The following is an 18,786-nucleotide window of genomic DNA, read 5'->3' as shown; positions in this document are numbered from 1 at the left end:
GCTGAATTGTTGTGGATGATGTTAATTAACCGGGAGCTGGAATGACTCCAAACTGGGATTTAATCAAACATTTAGTACTTAATAAGTCATGTGGCACTGAAAAGGCACCTAACTCCTTTGAGGTTTGGTTTTCTCATCTGTACAGTGATACCCTGGCCTTGCTTATATATACAATAATGGGGTACATGAAATTGAAAAAATATGTATTGTACCTAACCCAGTGCTAACAGGATTCTCAATCACGAATTGTTTATTCTTCACTGAAGTACCCAGTTGCTGTCACTTATGCATATTTATTTCCATTTTTCCTAATCTCACACATTCTAGACAAAAATATTTTTGCACTTTTGTTACTGAGATAAACTCCAGTTTTTATCCTCCCTGAGCCAACCATTTGAGTCTTCTCTGTTCTGGCCACTATACCATCTAACCCCCAAAGTGCCTGTCACACTGCATCCATGTGACTTGACTTCATTTGTTTAAAGCATCTCTGAGAATGAGAGCAACCAGCTTATGGTAAAATTAATAGCCTTGTCTCCAGATCTTATCACATTGACTGGGAGGGGCTTGGAGTCTGTCAAGCTGGTCAGTGGTATTGATCTTGCTCCCATGAAATACGTTTTATAACCACCATAGTGGAGAACCAATCTGTGCATTTACTGTGGCCATAAAGAAATGAAGAGTTAAAGCTGTATATATGTAATATGCTCTGATTTAACAAGAGTGATAACTTCAAAAACCTGCAGAGGACCACTGTTCATGGCAAACGCCTCCCCAGTTACTATTAAGGGAAATTAGTAACCATTTAACTGTCACCCAAATTGGGGAAAATATATAGCTCCAAAATTATGGTACAGATCCACGAATTGGGCCTAGAATAGGGTATTAGGCTGTTACATTTTGACACACAACTAAATTGTTATGTTTATGATTCCTAGCTCCAGGATACTATTCAAATATAGTAGATGAGACATCCTTCGACTCATTAATTTAAGTAGATAACAGATGGCCTTGTGGATCAGAATCTAAGAAAACTATATTCTGAAGATTAATTTTAATTGAAATGCTTGGAGAAAAATAACTGATCCCATAGAAAGTCTAGATAACTAAAAGTAGCTTCTTTTTGGCTTGTGAAGACTCAAGATTTTATGTTGTACAGAAGTGTGGGCCAATAGAAAAACAATGCGAGCCACATATGTAATTTTAGGTTTCCTTATTTAGAAAAAGACACAGATGAAATTAATTTTAATAGTATGTATTAAACCAGGCACTTCCCTGGTGGTCCAGTGGGTAAGAGTCCCCACTCCCAATGCAGGGGGCCTGGGTTTGATCCCTGGTTGGGGAACTAGATCCCACATGCATGCTGCAACTAAGAGTCTACATGCCTCAACTAAGAAGCCTGCATGCCACAGCTAAGACACAGTACAGCCAAAATAATAAATAAATAAAGCTAATAAAAAATAGTATATATTAAACCATATATAGTATATATTTAACCATAAATATACCCAATGTATATATTGTATATTTTATATATAGGGCTTCCCTGGTGGCGCAGTGGTTGAGAATCTGCCTGCCAGTGCAGGGGACACGGGTTCGAGCCCTGGTCTGGGAAGATCCCACGTGCCACGGAGCAGCTAGGCCCGTGAGCCACAACTACTGAGCCTGCGCGTCTGGAGCCTGTGCTCCATAACAAGAGAGGGCGCGTTGGTGAGAGGCCCGCGCACCGCGATGAAGAGTGGCCCCCGCTTACCACAGCTAGAGAAAGCCCTCGCACAGAAACGAAGACCCAACACAGCAAAAATAAATAAATAAATACATAAATATTTTATATATACACATATACATACACCCAATATATGCATATTAGGTTAAATTTCATAGATGTAGATATTCTTTATATAGATATATCTCTATATCTATTTCTGTATATCTATATATAGATACTCTCCATATCTATATAGACATATCTATATATATCTCTATCTCTCTGCATATACATATATACATACATATAGGCATATAGGCAGAGATATATCTAAATAGATATGGAGAGTATCTATGAAGTGTGTGTGTATATATATATATATAAATAAATTTATCCCAATATATATAAAACCTAAAACATATTATAATTTATCTAAGATATATCAATAAGTAATCAGGTGAACATTATTAATAATTTTTTACATTCTTTTTATACTGAATCTTTGAAATGCAGTATGTATTTTACGCTTACAGCACATCTCAATGTAGATTAGCTGGATTTTAAGAGCTTAATAGCCACAAGTAGAAATTGGCTATCAGTTAGACAGGGCTGCCATGGAATTCTGCTGGAATATTTATAAATTTTGAAAGAGAAATGGAAAGAGTCATTCACTGGGGGCCTACTACATGTCAGGACATTGTCTTAGATGTTCTCACACATACGTCTGTTTTTCTGATCCTCATAGCCAGCCTGTGCCATTGGTAATCTGGTTCCTACTTTGCTGATGCAGAAGTAGCCCAGGTTCAGAGATGATGAGTGACTTGGCCAGTGTCATCATTCTGTCAGCAAGTGGCAGAATTGGGAATTGGGCCTGGACCTTCTGATTCTATGCAGTCCCTGCTATTTTAGTAATACTGACATTTACAACGGAACTAGTGCTTTTCTGTTCTACTATAAAGACTATGAAATGACATAGGAAAATTAAAACGTGGTTAGAAAATAAAAAATGAATGCGGAGCTGAGCAAAAACTCCTAAAGAAATTTTAGGTAGGTGGACAAGTCCTGTGTTATCACAACACTTTTAAAAACTCTCATCATGAATAGAATCTTTGGAGAAAGAACCTCATGGAAACAGCACAAGGTTTCTAAATACAAATGTCCCTTAGGCCCTGAGTTCCTTTATTTCAGACCTTATCTCATTCATCTTCATAGTCCTAGAGTCTAGTGAAAATGTATTACATTTATACTTTTTAAATTATAATTTAAAATTTTATTTTAGTATTTATTATATGGATTTGATCCTCACAACAACGCCTTGAAGCAGATGGTTATTCTTGTTTTATGAGTCAAGAAACTGAGACTCAAAGAAGTCAAGAGGTCGGTCAGTCTCGGGTGGTAGAGCAGGTCAAGTGGCAGCTCAGCATTCAAACTGACAGTGATTCCCTAGGCCCAGTGTTCTGTCCACAGCTAGCTTTCCAACAGCTGCTTGGGGCTTTTCAAGTAAAAGGAATATAGCATCATCGGCGAGAAATTTTCACCTAGTATTTTTGATGGGAGAAGATAATGTGATAGAATGCATATTTTTCTAGGCTCTCTGATATATTTCTAACCTCCTATCTTTTATTATTACCATAAATGAAATACAAATGAATTCTAAGTGTAAGTATTGAGGTGGTAACCTGTTTTTTTAAACTCGCCTCTTATCTGGCATATGGAGATACCTGATCACCGTGGTCTTTGCCAGTTGGCACGGCTGCTCTTATTGGAGATGAAATGACGTAGGAAAATTTCAAACTGATTAGAAATTTTAAAAATCATATAAATCTGAGAGAGAATTCTCAGGAAATTTTTGGTAGTTGGAGCCCTGTGTTGTCATGACACTTTTTAAAAACTTTCCTCATGAATAAAACTTTTGGAAGTAGAACCACTTGGAAACAACACAAGATTTTCATATGTAAATGTCTCCTAGGCCACTCTGCAAAAGTCTGGTTCTCAATTCTGATTGAAAGAACAAACAAAACAATTTCAACGATAAGAGGGCACGGTTGTTGATACAGACCATGGACTGTCTCTATTTAGTTTTTGGTCTCAATATTCGAAAACTCGGTAGCAAAGGAACATTGAGAGGATGTACCACTTACTCAGTCTCCCTCCACCAAGCACATGGGTTAATCAGATTACATGTTCTTCACCCAGACTTTTAAGGAAGAAGCCTGAGCATCTGGAGAAAATAAAGCAAAGAAGAGCATTATGCCTCCAACCAACCATATCCTCTATCTGCCCATGCAGGTTTCTGTGAGCCAGGCTTGATTTGTGGTACATGACAGGGTGGCAACTCCTCTTGGGCCACACTTTGATGCTGTTTGATCCTCAACTCAATTGCTTGTTCAGACAAAGACAAGTCTAGTCTCAAGCTATCACACAGACAAACAGGAATGAGCCTCTGGCCAGGGCCCAACCTCATCAGGCTTATTTTGTCTTTTTTCTGCTCCTGTTAACAGAAGCAGAAACCCTTGAGTCCTACCTTCTAGGGATGCTACTTAAAAATAATAACAGTAATAATAATACAGTAAGTCCCCCACGTATGAACGAGTTCCATTCCAAGAGTGCATTCGGAAGTCCAGTTTGTTCCTAAGTCCAACAAAGTTAGCCTAGGTACCCAACTAACGCAATCGGCTATATAGTACTGTACTGTAATAGGTTTCTAATACTTTTCACACAAATAATACTTATAAAACAAACACAAAAAATAAAACATTTTTAATCTTACAGTGCAATACCTTGAAAAGTACAATAGTACAGTACAACAGCTGGCATACAGGGGCTGGCATCAAGCGCACAGGCAAAAAGACTTATTAACTGGAGGAGGGAGAGGAGGTGGGAGATGGTAGAGCTGAAGGATCATCAGCAAAAGGAGATGAAGGGCAAGCTGCAGTTTCACTCACACCCAACATTGACGGCACAGGTTCTGGTTCCTTGCTGGATTCAGTTCTATCTACCCTCTTGAAAAAACAATCCAGTGATGTCTGGGTAGTAGCTCTCACCCTCCACGCGCCTAGAGCCCGAGCTCCGCAACAAGAGAAGCCACCGTGATGAGAAGCCCGCGCATCACAACAAAGAGTAGCCCCTGCTCACGACAACTAGAGAAAGCCCGTGCACAGCAACAAAGACCCAATGCAGCCAAAAATAAATTTTAAAAAAAGATACTATACTACTGTACTCTATACAGTACTGTACAGTAAAGTACACAAAAGCACAACCACTTGTGGAGGATGCACACACGTGACAATGTATGCCAGGCACGTGAACTAACTTACGTGACTGGACATGCGCAAGTGCGTTCGCATCTTTGAAAGTCCGTAACTTGAAGGTTCATGTGTAGGGGACTTTAACAACAACAAGAGTGCCTACATCCCAGTGGGGTCCACGACAGAACCACACTTTGCTGAATTGCTTCTTTCTTATAAGGCCAGAAGTATCAATAATCAAAAGGCAAATACTGTGGGTACGTGGGCATCAAAATATGATTATTTATTTATTTTAGTTTTGGCTGTGTTGGGTCTTAGTTTCTGTGCGAGGGCTTTCTCTAGTTGCAGCAAGTGGGGGCCACTCTTCATCGCAGTGCGTGGGCCTCTCATTATCGCAGCCTCTCTTGTTGCGGAGCACAGGCTCCAGACGCGCAGGCTCAGTAGTTGTGGCTCACGGGCCTAGTTGCTCCGCGGCATGTGGGATCTTCCCAGACCAGGGCTTGAACCCGTGTCCCCTGCATTGGCAGGCAGATTCTCAACCACTGCGCCACCAGGGAAGACCAAAATATGATTTTTTTTTTAACAGAAAATAGATTTTGTTAACACTTGCTCTTCTTTATCATGCAAAGAGAGATAAATTATCGAAAAAGTACTTTAAATAATATCCCATATACAATTTCAGAATTTGACTTATGAATAGACTTACACGTAGGCAGAGAAATTTCAAATGCTAACAAAGGTGGCATCTCACTGCTCTTGGCAATTCCCAATCTCCAAATCTGGTGAACATAGCCAGTTGGAGAGACCTTTAGGTGGAGAAAGAGCTTCCCTAAGGGATGGAGAAATACAAATATTCAAGGGCTACTCAAGGCCAATAGGGCTCAAAAAATGTGAGACTGCCTTCTAGGCAACAGTTCAAAAATATCCTTCTTGATTAGAGGCAGCCTTCAGTTGGCCTGAGTGTATTGCTCTAACTCCATTGACCCCAGTGGTTTGCCACCATCCTTCTTACAATTCAGAAGGGGAGATTACAGAGTCTTCCTCACTGTTCTTTGTCTCTTACACCAATAAGAGAAAATTGGACCTGAGTTTCAAGAGGGGGATTTTCCTTCCCTTGTTGTCTACATAGTTTCTCCTGCCTCGCAGCTATTTATGGAAATTAGATGGTTCCTTTAATTTTCTATTTTTGTGCAGCAAATCCTTTTGACAAAAGGTGTGCATTGTCAACCAATCCCTTCATCATATCAGGCAAATTGGGCTTCTGTTGACAACAACTTTTTACAACTCCTTTCCTTTGAAGTTAAGAAGCTGTAAACAATGATGGTTCTCCAAGAGACCCCAGGAATGGTCTGAATAAGTATAACTAGGCTTTTCCCGAAGACCACACCCTCATTCCAGATGCCCCTGTATGCTACTTATTTTTTTTAGCTTCTGTGAGATTTAAGACAGCAAATCAGGATGCATTATCTTCTTCCTTTCATTGTCCATTCTCACAAACCCCAGTTAACTCTCACAAACCCCAGTTAACACAGATAATTGAGGCTTGACTGCTTTTTCACTCCAAGTCTCTCATTCAATTTGGACCTTGTTAGCAAAGCCTGGCTCCTAAGAGCGTGACCGTCAGTCTTATTTGCCTGGTTTCCCTGTGATTTCCTCTTTCACTCAGGCCTTTGGATATTTTTTCTACATAGAAAAAAATGACACAGAAACTGAATCAAAGAAAAATAATGCAAAAAACCCAAGAAAGTCCCCCCATATATATATATTTTCAAATTCCACATAAGTCTTACAATTTTGGTATTGGTTTATTAGGTAAAGTAAAATTATATGCTCCATAAGGGTAGAGACTGTGACTGAACTGTTCATTGCTATAAATCTAGCACTTAATATAATACCAGGCACTGAATAAATACTTATTGAATGACTAAACAAATGCCAGAGGTGGAATGAATATTCATGTTAATAATGCTGATCATAGCCAACATTTATTTAGCTCAGATTCTGTGCCAGGCACCTCTCTAAGTGAATTTCTTAGGTTAAGTCATTTAATCATTACAGCAACTCTATGACATAGGTACTGTTATCTTCATTTTACAGATGAACAGAGTAAGACATGGAAAAGGTATGTGACTTTCCCACAGTTATACAACTGGAATATTTCAGAGCTATACGTTGGACTCAGACTGTTCAAAAAGCTTTATCAAAACATTTTATCCTTTTTTGTCAAGATAGAGAAATATGAGCTAAATATTATCACTGAATATTAGTAAAGTAGATTCAGATTAGTTGAATAGCTGCATCTAAAAGATCTGAAAAATAATCTGCCAGCCTAAAGAATGGCTTCTGCATGCAGTCAATGGCCCTAACTGATTGAGTTCATCCCAGTGATGGATGAGATATGAAGACATGATTTTTAATTTGTAACTTTCACAGCTCTGGGGTCCTAACTGGACTGTAAACTCAAGATTCAAAAAGAACTCAAGTACCTACAAGGATGCACTGAAATTAATAAGGCAACATCAGTGGGTATAGATGCGAAGCCCCATCTATAGACAAAAAGAAAATTTTGGAAAACAGGATAGGCGTGATGTGAAAAGACTTGGTTGACGAAGAATTCACATTCATGGAACCACAGCAACTTCCTCTCTCCAGGTCCCTGCCATTGTTGCTACTCTGATTATTCACGCTTAATTTATTGCCCATCACCTTGAGCACTACTCCGAGACTTTTCCATTTTCCTTAAGCAATAGGCCCTACCCCACTGCCTGCAATTTTCTGCAGCTGGCCCTTCATTTCTCTCTGATGAAAAGTTTATACCATCCAACCTGAGCTTTTCTGATTCCCTCTTCCATCTCTGCCCACCTCCAGTCTTTCCCTCGCCTCTCAGAGGAAGACCAACTCTTCCTTCTCTTTTTGACCCTTCACTGTGCCCTTGACCCCACTCCTTTCTGCTTCAGTTTCATCATATGCTCCCCTTCAGTTTTACACCTTCAGTGGTTTCCTCCTCTCTGAATCCTCCCCTCTGCCTTCAAACATGCTCCCATCTCCCCAGGTTGAAACAAATTTCCATGGGGCGATTTCACTTTCTCATCACTGCCCTTGCCTTCACCAGTCTCCTGGAAAGCAAAGTCTTCACTGAAGATGTCTATTCCATCACAGACTCACACCTAAATACTCCCAAATGGGCCTCCTGCCCTCAACATTTTGCTGAAATTTCTCTCTTTTGAAGATCATGGAAAGAAAAGAGCTGGTTTCCTTAAAATTTTTCTAAGTCCTGAGCCCACTTGAATTCTCTGAAGCATTTGGCAACTTATTTTAATTTTTATTTTATTGAAGTAAAATTCATATAACATAAAATTAACCATTTTAAGTTGAACATATCCGTGGCATTTAATATATTCATGATGTTATGCAACCACCACCTACCTCTAGTTCCAAAATATTTTTATTACTGCCCCCAAAAACCCATCGTATCTAGTCATCATTTGATCCCTCTAGTCCTTAGCAAACACTGATCTGCATTCTGATTCTGAGAATTTACTCATTCTGGATATTTTATATAAATGGAATCATATAATATGTGGACTTTTGCAACTGGCTTCTTCTACTTAGCATAATGCCTTCAAGGTTCATTCATGTTGTAGCATGTATAACTACTATATTTCTTTTTATGGCTGACTAATACTACTCTGTATAGACAGACCACCATTTGTTTATTCATGCATCCATCGATGGCCATTTAGGTTGTTTCCACCTTTTGACTATTGTGAATAGTGCTGCTACAAACATGCATGTACATGTATTTGTTTAAGTATTAGCTTTCAATCCTTTTGTGTTTATACCTAGAAGTAGGAATGGGATTGCTGAGTCATATGGTTTATGTTTAACTTTTTGAGGAACCAGCGAACTGTTTTCCATTGCAGCTGAACCATTTTACATTCCCACCAGGGCATTTGACAGTTTTGAAATGCTGTCTCATCTGCCTTCAGAGACATCGTACTCTCCTGGTTCTCCCACTCTTTATGTATATGGCAACCCCTTATATTTTTTCTCCTCTAATTCCTCTTCTCTTCCTGTCATTGGAGGTGTTCTTCAGATTTCTGTCTTGATTCTCCTCTGCTGGTTTCTACCATTCTCAACAATCTCATCCAACTGAGTGGCTTTAAACATCCCCTCTTTAGGATGTCTCTAAATTCACAGCTCCGTTTCTGACTTCAGGTTGCTCGTGTCTGCTGCCTACAGGACATGTCCACTTGTATGTCTTGTCTCTCAAGGTTAGTGTATGTGTATACAAACACTTACTCTTGTGGACCTCTAAACCTCATCTTCTTGGATTCTCTATTTCTTACAGTGGCATCCTTGTCTTCTCAGGCATCCAAGCCTTAATTTGTCTTTGATGCCTCATGACCTGAGAAGTCAGTGGCACTTCTCATTCTTTCTCTCTCCCATGAGGTTTTTACCTGTACACCTTCTCCATTATAGTAGCTACAACTAGTTAAGACATGACCTCCTCTGACCTGGCCTGTGACGGTGCTTTGTGAATAGCATTTCTCTTATGTCTGACTTCTTCTCTTCCCTTTTGATCCAATCCACATGCCTATTACTGCTGAATTGTTCTTCCCAAAGAATAGCCAGGATCGTATCATGCCCTATTCAAAGGCCACCAGGGGCTTCTGATGCCTACTGAGCAACATTCAAATTGACCCCAAACTGGCTTTGTCATTTTCACCCTTCACTGCTCTTCATCACTCATGTGATTCTCCCACCAAAGTAAGCTCTTATCCTCCACATTCACTTAAAATGATATGGTCTCTTCTACATCTCTCTCTCGGGGTGGTATAAATCGGTTGCAATAGGCTTACAGGAATAAAGACCAGATTAGGAGTTGTGATGTTAGCAGAATGATTGATTTATTTTTTTAATGATGTATATTTTAGCCAAACGAATGCTAATGCCAATAGGTTTATCAGTTGCTATGAACTTCTCTTTCTTTGAGATTTGTAAGTAATCATGGTGAAAATAATGCTACAGTTAATAACGAAATATGATACACTTGTAAATCGTACAAATTACATAATTTGCAATGACTGGGTGCCGGGAGCTCTATAATCTGGATCTCATTAAGATGCTCAGAATCCTTTACAAATGTGCTAGGGTTACCACTTATAGTGAGAGCTCTCAGGAAATCTCTGCTTATTGACCACAACGGCCAGATACGAACTTCATCCTACCTACCATCAAATGTAGCTGTGGGTAGAATTTATAATACCTATCATATTATTCATCATCTGATTAAGAATGAAGTATTCAAATTCCTGAGAGAAACTAAGACCCAAAATTGGATTGTTTCCTCTGAGGGATATAGCTCTCTTTTCTAGGACTTCACTCTTTGATTTATTTTGACTATGGCTTCTTTGGTCAACCATTTAATTTTTTTTTTTTTTTTTTTTTGGTTAACTTTGTCCTTGTTGATGCTAATGCACTCCTGTCATGTGGAAATGAGGAAAATTCAGATACTGTATGAGAGAGAAAATGGTTAGATAAATTAGAAGCATGAATAATTTATGGAGAAACAATTCAAGCAGCTAACTATATTGTGCATTCTCTGCTTACTTCATGAATGATCCATATGCCAAGTCCATACAAGTTAATGTTTATTTCTAGAAACCTTTACCAAAATGAGCAAGAAGTAGTAAATGCCTCATTATCCTTTCAGAGTGCCTAATGATACATTATTTTCTGTTATAAAACCTCAAGGTTTCTGAATGCATTGTTAGAAATCCAAACTGTCAACATTTCTTTGGCAAGGAAAAGAACAGCATCCTGTAGAAATAAGATGTAAGATTAACAATTCAGGTTCATATATTTTCATCGCTCCCTGAATTCTGCCACACATGGCAAAAACTACAATCCATATTTGTTTTATAGAAAATATGCTATGAAGACCCATAAAACATTTAAGAATATTTAGAAAAGCAAAAATGGAAATTTCAGAAATAAAACTTTAAGTAAGAACAATGGAAGATAGACCATCAGCAATTATTAATGAAATAGACATTTTATAAAGTAGTATTTGGCAAAGTAAATAGGTTGTATACGTTGGACAAGAGTTTAAAGATATCCTGGTTTTTCTTTCTACATAAGACAACCTACTGGGAAAGGCGAAAATGTGAGTCATTTAATAGTTAAGCCATTGCAGTCAAATTTCTTGGGTTTAAATCTCAGCTCTGGAATTCATCGACCTTGAGATTTGTGATAAATTCTTTTTTACCATTTTAAAACTTAACATTAAAAAAAAGATCTGTGAAATGGGAATAAAAATAGTACCTCCTAGGGTTAATATGAGAGTTGAATGACATAATACATGTGAAGATCTTAGAACAGTGCCTGGCGCACAGTAAATACTAAATACTATTATCTAGTACAGAGAGAATGACCATGTCCTAATATGGTACATACAGTAAATGCACAGGGTAGGGAGTTCTGGCTTTAACTATAACTTAGTATAGGAGCTAAATGGGTATCATAAACTTAATGTAGGGCCTCAGTATGTGTCAAAAGGACCCAGTTTTCCTTTTTTTTTTTTTTGGCTTTTTATGTGTCCTCATTTTTAGACGTTCTCTCTCCTTGTGTATCAGAAGATACTCATTTTAGGATAATGCAAACAGGACCTATTTACAGTGATATTATTTAACAAGGTAAGGTGGAATATAGAATAACATGAGGACCCAGAAATATAAATTGATAAATACTCCAATTAAAAGCAAAGATTATTACACTGGATTTTAAAACAACAGCTATATATTGCTTAAATTAGATATACCTTAAATGTAAGGATACAAAAAGATGAAAAGTGAACAAATTTAAATAAACTTATCATATAAATGTTAACCAAAACAAAGTTGGTGCAGCTATGCTATTTTCAGAGGAAATATAGATGTTAATAAAGAAGTATTACTATAGATAAAAACGGTTATTTCAGAATTATAAAACCATATAGTTGGTAGATGTAACAATCCTAGATTTGGCTACATTCAATAATAAATGTAAAATAAAACATATATAAAGCAGAACTGATAGTAAAAATAGAAAAACCCATAATCATAGCTAGAAATTTTAACTCGCTTCTCAGTAACTGATGTATTAGTCTAAATGGAAATAAGGTTAATGGAAATTTCGATAGCGTATATAGAACACCGCATCGAGAAACTCCAGAATACACATTCGTTCCAAGAACACATGGAATAGTTTCCAGTATATCATATGCTGGTCATAAAGTACATCTAAAAAATTTCAAAAGATAGAAATCATACAGAATATGTATTCTGACAATTGTGGATTTAAAACAGAAATCAATAGTAAAAAGAAAACTAGAAGATCCCCATATGTTTGTAAACCAAGCAGTATACTTTGAAATATTCCATGGGTAAAATAAGAGGTAATAGTAGAAGGTAGAAAACATTTTGAGTGGAATATTTTGAAAATATAACAAAACTTGTGGGATGCAGATCAAGTAAAGGAAAATTTTATATCTTTGAATGCATAACTAGAAAGGCTGAAAGTAAATGATCTAAATCAAAGAAGAATGGCAAAGTTAACCCTAGGAAAATAGAGGGAAGGAAATAATAAAGATAAAAATAAAAATAATAAAGATAAAAAATAACATAGAAGGTAGATAAAAGTAGGAAAAAATGTAAGAAAGTCACAAGTTGGTTCTTCGAAAAATTCATAAGTTGGTAAGTCCCTAGGAAGGATGACCAAGAAAAAGAAAAAAGACGTGATTACCAATCAAATGAATGTAAAAGGAGATATCACTAGGGATCCTCCAAATATTAAAAAAAACAAACACACAAGAAAAGGGCATTGTGAATACACTTCTGAAAATCAACTTGAAAATTAAATAAATTTGACAAATTCTCTCAAAAAATAAAAACAAACTTACCAAAACATAACAAGAAGAAATAGAAAATCTGAATAGTCCTATATCTATTATTTAAAAACTCTATCACCTACAAAAACTCCAGGCCGGGTGACTTCATGGTGAATTCTACCAAACATTTAAGGAAGAAACTAAATCAATTTAAAAAAATCATCCATGCAATAGAAAAAGTGAAACCTTTTTAAACTTCTTTTATTAAGGCAAGTATAACCTTCATCAAAATAGCAGACATAAACATTAAAAGAAAAGAAAATTATAAGCCAATTTCTCCTATGTATACAAATGGAAGGTAGATAAATTGGACTTCACTAAAATTAAAAAGAAAAAAAAATGTGCTCATCCAAATACACCATTGAGGAAATAAAAAGGTAGGCTACAGAGTGGGAAGGATATTTGTGATATGTGTATCTATTATAGGACATTTATCCAGGATACATTAACAGTTCCTGCAAAATAATAACAAAAGGCAAATAAACCAATTAAAAATGGTTAATGGGTTTTAACAAGCTCTTTACAAAAGAGGATATCCAAATGACCACTAAACATATTAAAAGGGTTTCTAAAGTCATTAGCCATCAGGGAAACACAAAGTAAAGCTATTAGGAGATTATACAGATATATTATTACATACACACACCAAAATGGCTTAGACAGTACCAAGTGTTGGCAGCAACTGGAACTCTAACACACTGCAAACTGAACATCTGTGACCTAGAAACTCCACCTCTTGATCTATACCTAGAAGAACTGTATACATAGGTACACCAAAAGACATTTACAAGAATGTTCAGAACACTATTCATAATAGCTAAAAACTCGAAACACCTCAAAAGCCCATCAAGGTACAAATGGATAAATTTTAATATATACATAAGATGAATATTATGTAGCAATAAAAAATACTATTATGCTTAAGAACCTCATAGACATAACATCACATGAAAGAAGCCAGTTATGAAGGAGACGGGTCCAGATAGGTGAAGTTCAACAATGGGCAGAACTCTCCGACGGTGGTAGAAATCAGAACAGTGGTTACCTTTGGAAGCATGATGACTGCAGAGGGCATGAGGGATGTGTCTATGGTGATGACAGTATTGTATATCTTGATCTCCATGGTGGTTATATAGGAATATTCACTACATGCACACACAAATTTACGAAACTGTACACTTGCAGTTTAATATATGAATGATAAATATTACGCTTTAATTAAAAAGTTGAAAGTAAGTAAAAGGAAAGTGGCAGTTGGATGACTCTTCCTTTTGGTGAGTTAGCAAATATTTCTTACTGTCACCCCAGGTGTAAGAAGAATGCATACATACCACTGAAGCTGTAGCCTGAATCCTTAGTCTGACACACAAACCTGGCTAGAACCAGGTCCTAGCCTCCCTCCATTCCTTCTGGCCTGTACCATCTTGAATCTTCTTGACACCTGACAATGTGAAGTTTAAACCCCCTGAGATAAAATCACCTCCTGCTCTAGAAGTGGGAGAGGAAAGGAGTTGAGACCAGCGTGTGAGTCAAGCATATTTGTATTTTAGGTACCACTAAGAAAGAAAGATGCTGACACTTAAATTTGGACACAGTCCTTCCTTAACATCAATTGCAAGATACATCTCTAGCTTTTAGAGACATTGAAATGGGGTAGGGGAAGTGGCTTAGAAATAAGAAAAAGGGGTGTCTTAGATCATTATGACTCCCAAGCAACGTTACTTTTAAAAGTAAGAATACTTATTTAACTCCATAAAATCTTTTTTGTCTTAAACACACAAATCATTTAATAACATTTTTTAGCCCTAAATACAAATTTAGTTTCTTGTTCTTTGCCAGTTAAATGCTCTGTCAGGTTTGGAGAGTGACTTTAGCCCCTCTCCTTTTTCAGAGCCCTCTGAAGATTTTTTTCATCTTTACCATTTTTTTGGAGAAAAAGTAGGTTTCACTTCACTCATCAAATAAAAAGACCTGGGTAGCAGAGCCTCTATGTTTGATTTGAGTGGGCTTTCTCATATATGCCACTGGCCAAATTCTTCTAGAAAGATATTTGTCTTTCCCTGATGGTTTGCAGTTTTCGTGTTTCAACATGTGGGTGCCAAATAATGTGTTTCTCTTTTTCCCAACATATGTGTTCTTGTGACCTCACAGATTACGGGGATACCTTTTGTTCTGACAGATGCTCTTTCAGACTTCCTGCCATGGTGCTGAGGGATGGCACGGACAGAGGGTTCTAACTGCCAGGAGGATAGGGCTGGGCCTCAGGAGCCAGTCTTCTCTGCCCAGCTCCCTTGACCAGAGTGCGGAGAAGAGAATAATGATGTTTCCATGATAATGCTGTTTTTCTTGTGTGTCTTCCAGAAATGGAATTGGACACACAGGAAAGAACAAAAGAAGTCTTACATAGCACATTACAAACTAGAAAGCTTTTGAAGTCAGCATCTGGGATGGTCCTAGAAACAACATGCAGTCAGGGAAAAATAATTACTGCGGACACACTCTGACCTCAGAGAAACTGTCTGGTGATGAGATTACCTCTCTTCCAGGATCCTACAAAGCTTTGGAAGGATATTTTCTTTGCTTTGCTTCCTCCCCACCCTGCTGCCAACTTGCAGTAGTGCCTCTTGTTCTGTGCTAATCCATTCTCATTCGAAGATGGATGTACTGGTTGGACTGCATCTGCTTTAGTTTGGGTTCCCCAGAAAGCCTGAGACAGGGACCTGGGTGCCGGAAATGTATCTGGGAGGTAGTCCAAGGGAGCAGAAGTGATGAAAGGGTAGAATGAGACAGGGAAGGAGAAAAAGCTAATCAAAAGGTAAACTATTGAGGTTGCTTCTGTGGGCATTAGGATTAATTTCTTCAGTTAAACAGGAACTGTGAGAGCCCTTTCGAATACCTCCCAGAATCATCCACCTGTAAGATGGGGATGCTGGAGCCTTTATCCACAGGCTGCCTACTCCCTTTGGATTGAGAGTTGTCCCAGGGGGTGCCAACTGCCTTGTGTTTAGAACGAGTTCCTGCATGTGTCAGAACAAGTCCTGGGAAGAATGACTTGAAGTCACGTGAACTTGGGGTAAAACCCTGGGACACGGTAAGTCTGTGCCCACAGAGAACTCTGCAGCACAGCTGCCGCTGAAATCAGAGGTGGCTGAGAGGATGTGACCCGGGCAAAGGCACAAGGGCAGGGGATTGCCACTGCCTCAGGGAGCCCCAGCTCTCCAGTGATGTCACATTCAGAGTGGACACAGGATTGTTTCGCCACCGCTGTGGTTTGAGCCAGGATGTTCCATGACAAGTCAGTCAGAGGACAGCACAGGCTTAGAGGACTGACTTTCTGGATCTCTAACACACACATCTTCAGTGGAGTTTAGAGACAGAATGATCATCCTTCATGAAATGAACAAATATATTCAGTTAACTCAGACCTCCTTGATTCACCATATTTCTGAATACAATACTTTGGTTCTTCAAAATCCAAAGGTCCCTAGTAGACAACTGAGGCTCCACACCAAGGCGGCAGAGGAGCCACGCTGGTGTGCATGTGGGGGGCAGACTTAAACCGTATCATATGAATTCCCAGCATCATGGATTATGTGACTCGTCTTTCCGAAATGGTCCCCAGTGACCTTCTCCCTGTGCCAACCCTGGCATGTAGTGGAATGCGTACGTGGCAGGAGCAGATGGGTGAGAAGTACCTTTCCCAGTTGAAAATTCCTCTTACACACCGATCACTGGTGCGCTAGGGAAGATGCTCTCCCATGTGCCAAGGGACCAACATCAGACGGTCCAAGGTACCCACTGCAAACTTGTCACCAAATGACTTTAATACTAACGAGCTCATGTTGCTGTTTCCACCACAGCTAAATGAAACCAGGGACTTGTGATTGTAACATTAGTTAGCAACTATATAATAATATTTATAAATATATAAAGGAATAGAGCAAATATAAAGAAGCCCTACCCCATGTCTCAAATATGGCAATTGTGAGTAATCTCTGCCCAGCAGAAATGAAAAGTAATTGGACTTTGGGTTTGCCAATGCTTGTGTTAATGTCGGTGCTGATGCTGGCACTGAGGTGTCACAGGAGATGATGATCTGAGAGAAGGGCACTCTAGGGACATTGTGGGGACTGGGATTGGAGGCTGGAAGCTGAGATAGTGAGTGAGTCTGGGCAGAAAAGTAATTTATGCAGCAGAGGAAAATCAAGAAGGAGGTGTGTTAGCAAAATAAATGGTATCACAATTGCTGAGATTTCAGGACCAGGGGGAGTTGTGACGCCTCTCTTGGACTTTGGTTCTGGGCTTTGCATCTAGAGAGATAGAGCCTGGTCTGAGAATGATGGTGCCGAGGTCTTTCCCTTTTAAACATCTGATTAAACATCATCTCCTCGGCGAAGGCTTCCCTTATCACCTTACTTCAAGTGGGTACACCCTGTTAATTTTCTGTCACGGTGCAGTGTGCTTTGTGTGTGTGTGTTTGTTGCATTCACAGCATTTGTTACAATGTTTGACGTTTAAAAGCATTGTTTCTTTTCTTGCTTGGGGTCCATCTCCCATGCCACTTTGTTCCCCACTGTGTCCTTAATACTTCAGTGCCTGGAACATAGTTCAGTGCCTAGAACATAGTACCGCCGAAAGAGGTATTGAATTAATAAGTGCATTTTTAATTGAATAGCTGTTAGACCATAAATATCCAGTGATGTTTTTAATGTCTTATGGCTGGGTTCCAGGGATCAATGGGAAGTAACAGAGGATGCAGGTTCAGTTTTCTTTTACATGCAGTGATAAACAGGGGAATGACCTTCAGACTAAACCGTAACATGACCTTGCTGGCTGCTATGTCACAGGTGGGTTAGAGCCATCACATGAGTGGAAGAGAGGTATTTCAGTTATTTATCACTGTGTAACAAAGTACCCCGAACTTAGGGACTTAAAATAACAACCATTCTATTTGGTAATGTTTCTGTGGGTTCAGAATTCAGGCAGGGTTCAATGGCATATCAGGTGGATCTTTCACTGAGCTGTTATCAGCTGCTGGCTTGGTTAGCCTGAAGATCCAAGAAAGCTTTACCCAGAAATCTGGCACCCCAGTGCTTCTTCATATGGTCTCTTTCCGTATGCTACCCTGGGCTTCCTCAGGGCTAATCAGAGGTCTTATGTGGTCATTGGCTTCCAAAGGGATCAGTCCAAGCATGTGAAAGCAAAACTACATCTCTCTTAAGGCCCAGCCCAGGAAGTTACACACCACAGCTGGAGTGGAATAGACTCCACCTCTTGATGGGAAGATTGGCAAAGCATTTACAACCATTTTTTAATTCATCCTAAGGAAAGACTAGTTAAGAAGTTGTTATAGTAAACCCAGCCTAAAATTGTAGTGATGGAGATGGGGAGAAGTAGATTGGCTTAAAATATTACTGGAGGAAGTCATGACAGGGCTGTGCAGGGAGAAGAGCTGCGCCATTTGTCTCTCTTGGTTTTCTATTACAGCTATAAAACATTATCACAAACATAGTGGCTTAAAACAACATAAATTTATTCTCTTGCAATCTTGGAGGCAGACTGAGTTTTACGAGGCTCAAATTAAAGTATTGGCAGGGCTGGTTCCTTCTGAGGACTCTAGGGGAGAATCCATTCCTTGCCTCTTCCACCTTCTAGAGGCTGCCCTTTCCTTCATCTTCAAAGTCAGTTTTGTAGCATCTTTTTGGGGGAGTGGCTTGGGAACGATCAGATATACTGGGGAGAGGCAAGTTCAGGGGACAGAATCAAGATTTGAACAGGCTCAGTATGAGAATTTTGTGAGATGTCCAAGTAGAGATCTCTAAAAATATCAGGTGGATGTATGACATTACATTCTGAGCTGGAAATACACACTTTGGATTTGTCAGTCTCAAGTTGTCTGA

At 38.8% G+C, this 18,786-nt stretch overlaps 1 protein-coding gene across 1 annotated transcript in view; it reads left to right on the top strand.

The window, feature by feature from the left end:
- The window catches only part of CDH13 (cadherin 13), a 1,043,800-nt gene that overhangs the window by 401,898 nt on the left and 623,116 nt on the right, over positions 1–18,786 (top strand). The window lies entirely within an intron of this gene.

Source organism: Mesoplodon mirus (genome assembly GCF_964341445.2).
Source record: "Mesoplodon mirus genome assembly, chromosome: 19".
Taxonomy (NCBI): Eukaryota; Metazoa; Chordata; class Mammalia; order Artiodactyla; family Ziphiidae; genus Mesoplodon; species Mesoplodon mirus.
The sequence above is the reverse complement of the archived record's forward strand: the minus strand, read 5'-3'. Positions and strand labels throughout refer to the sequence as shown.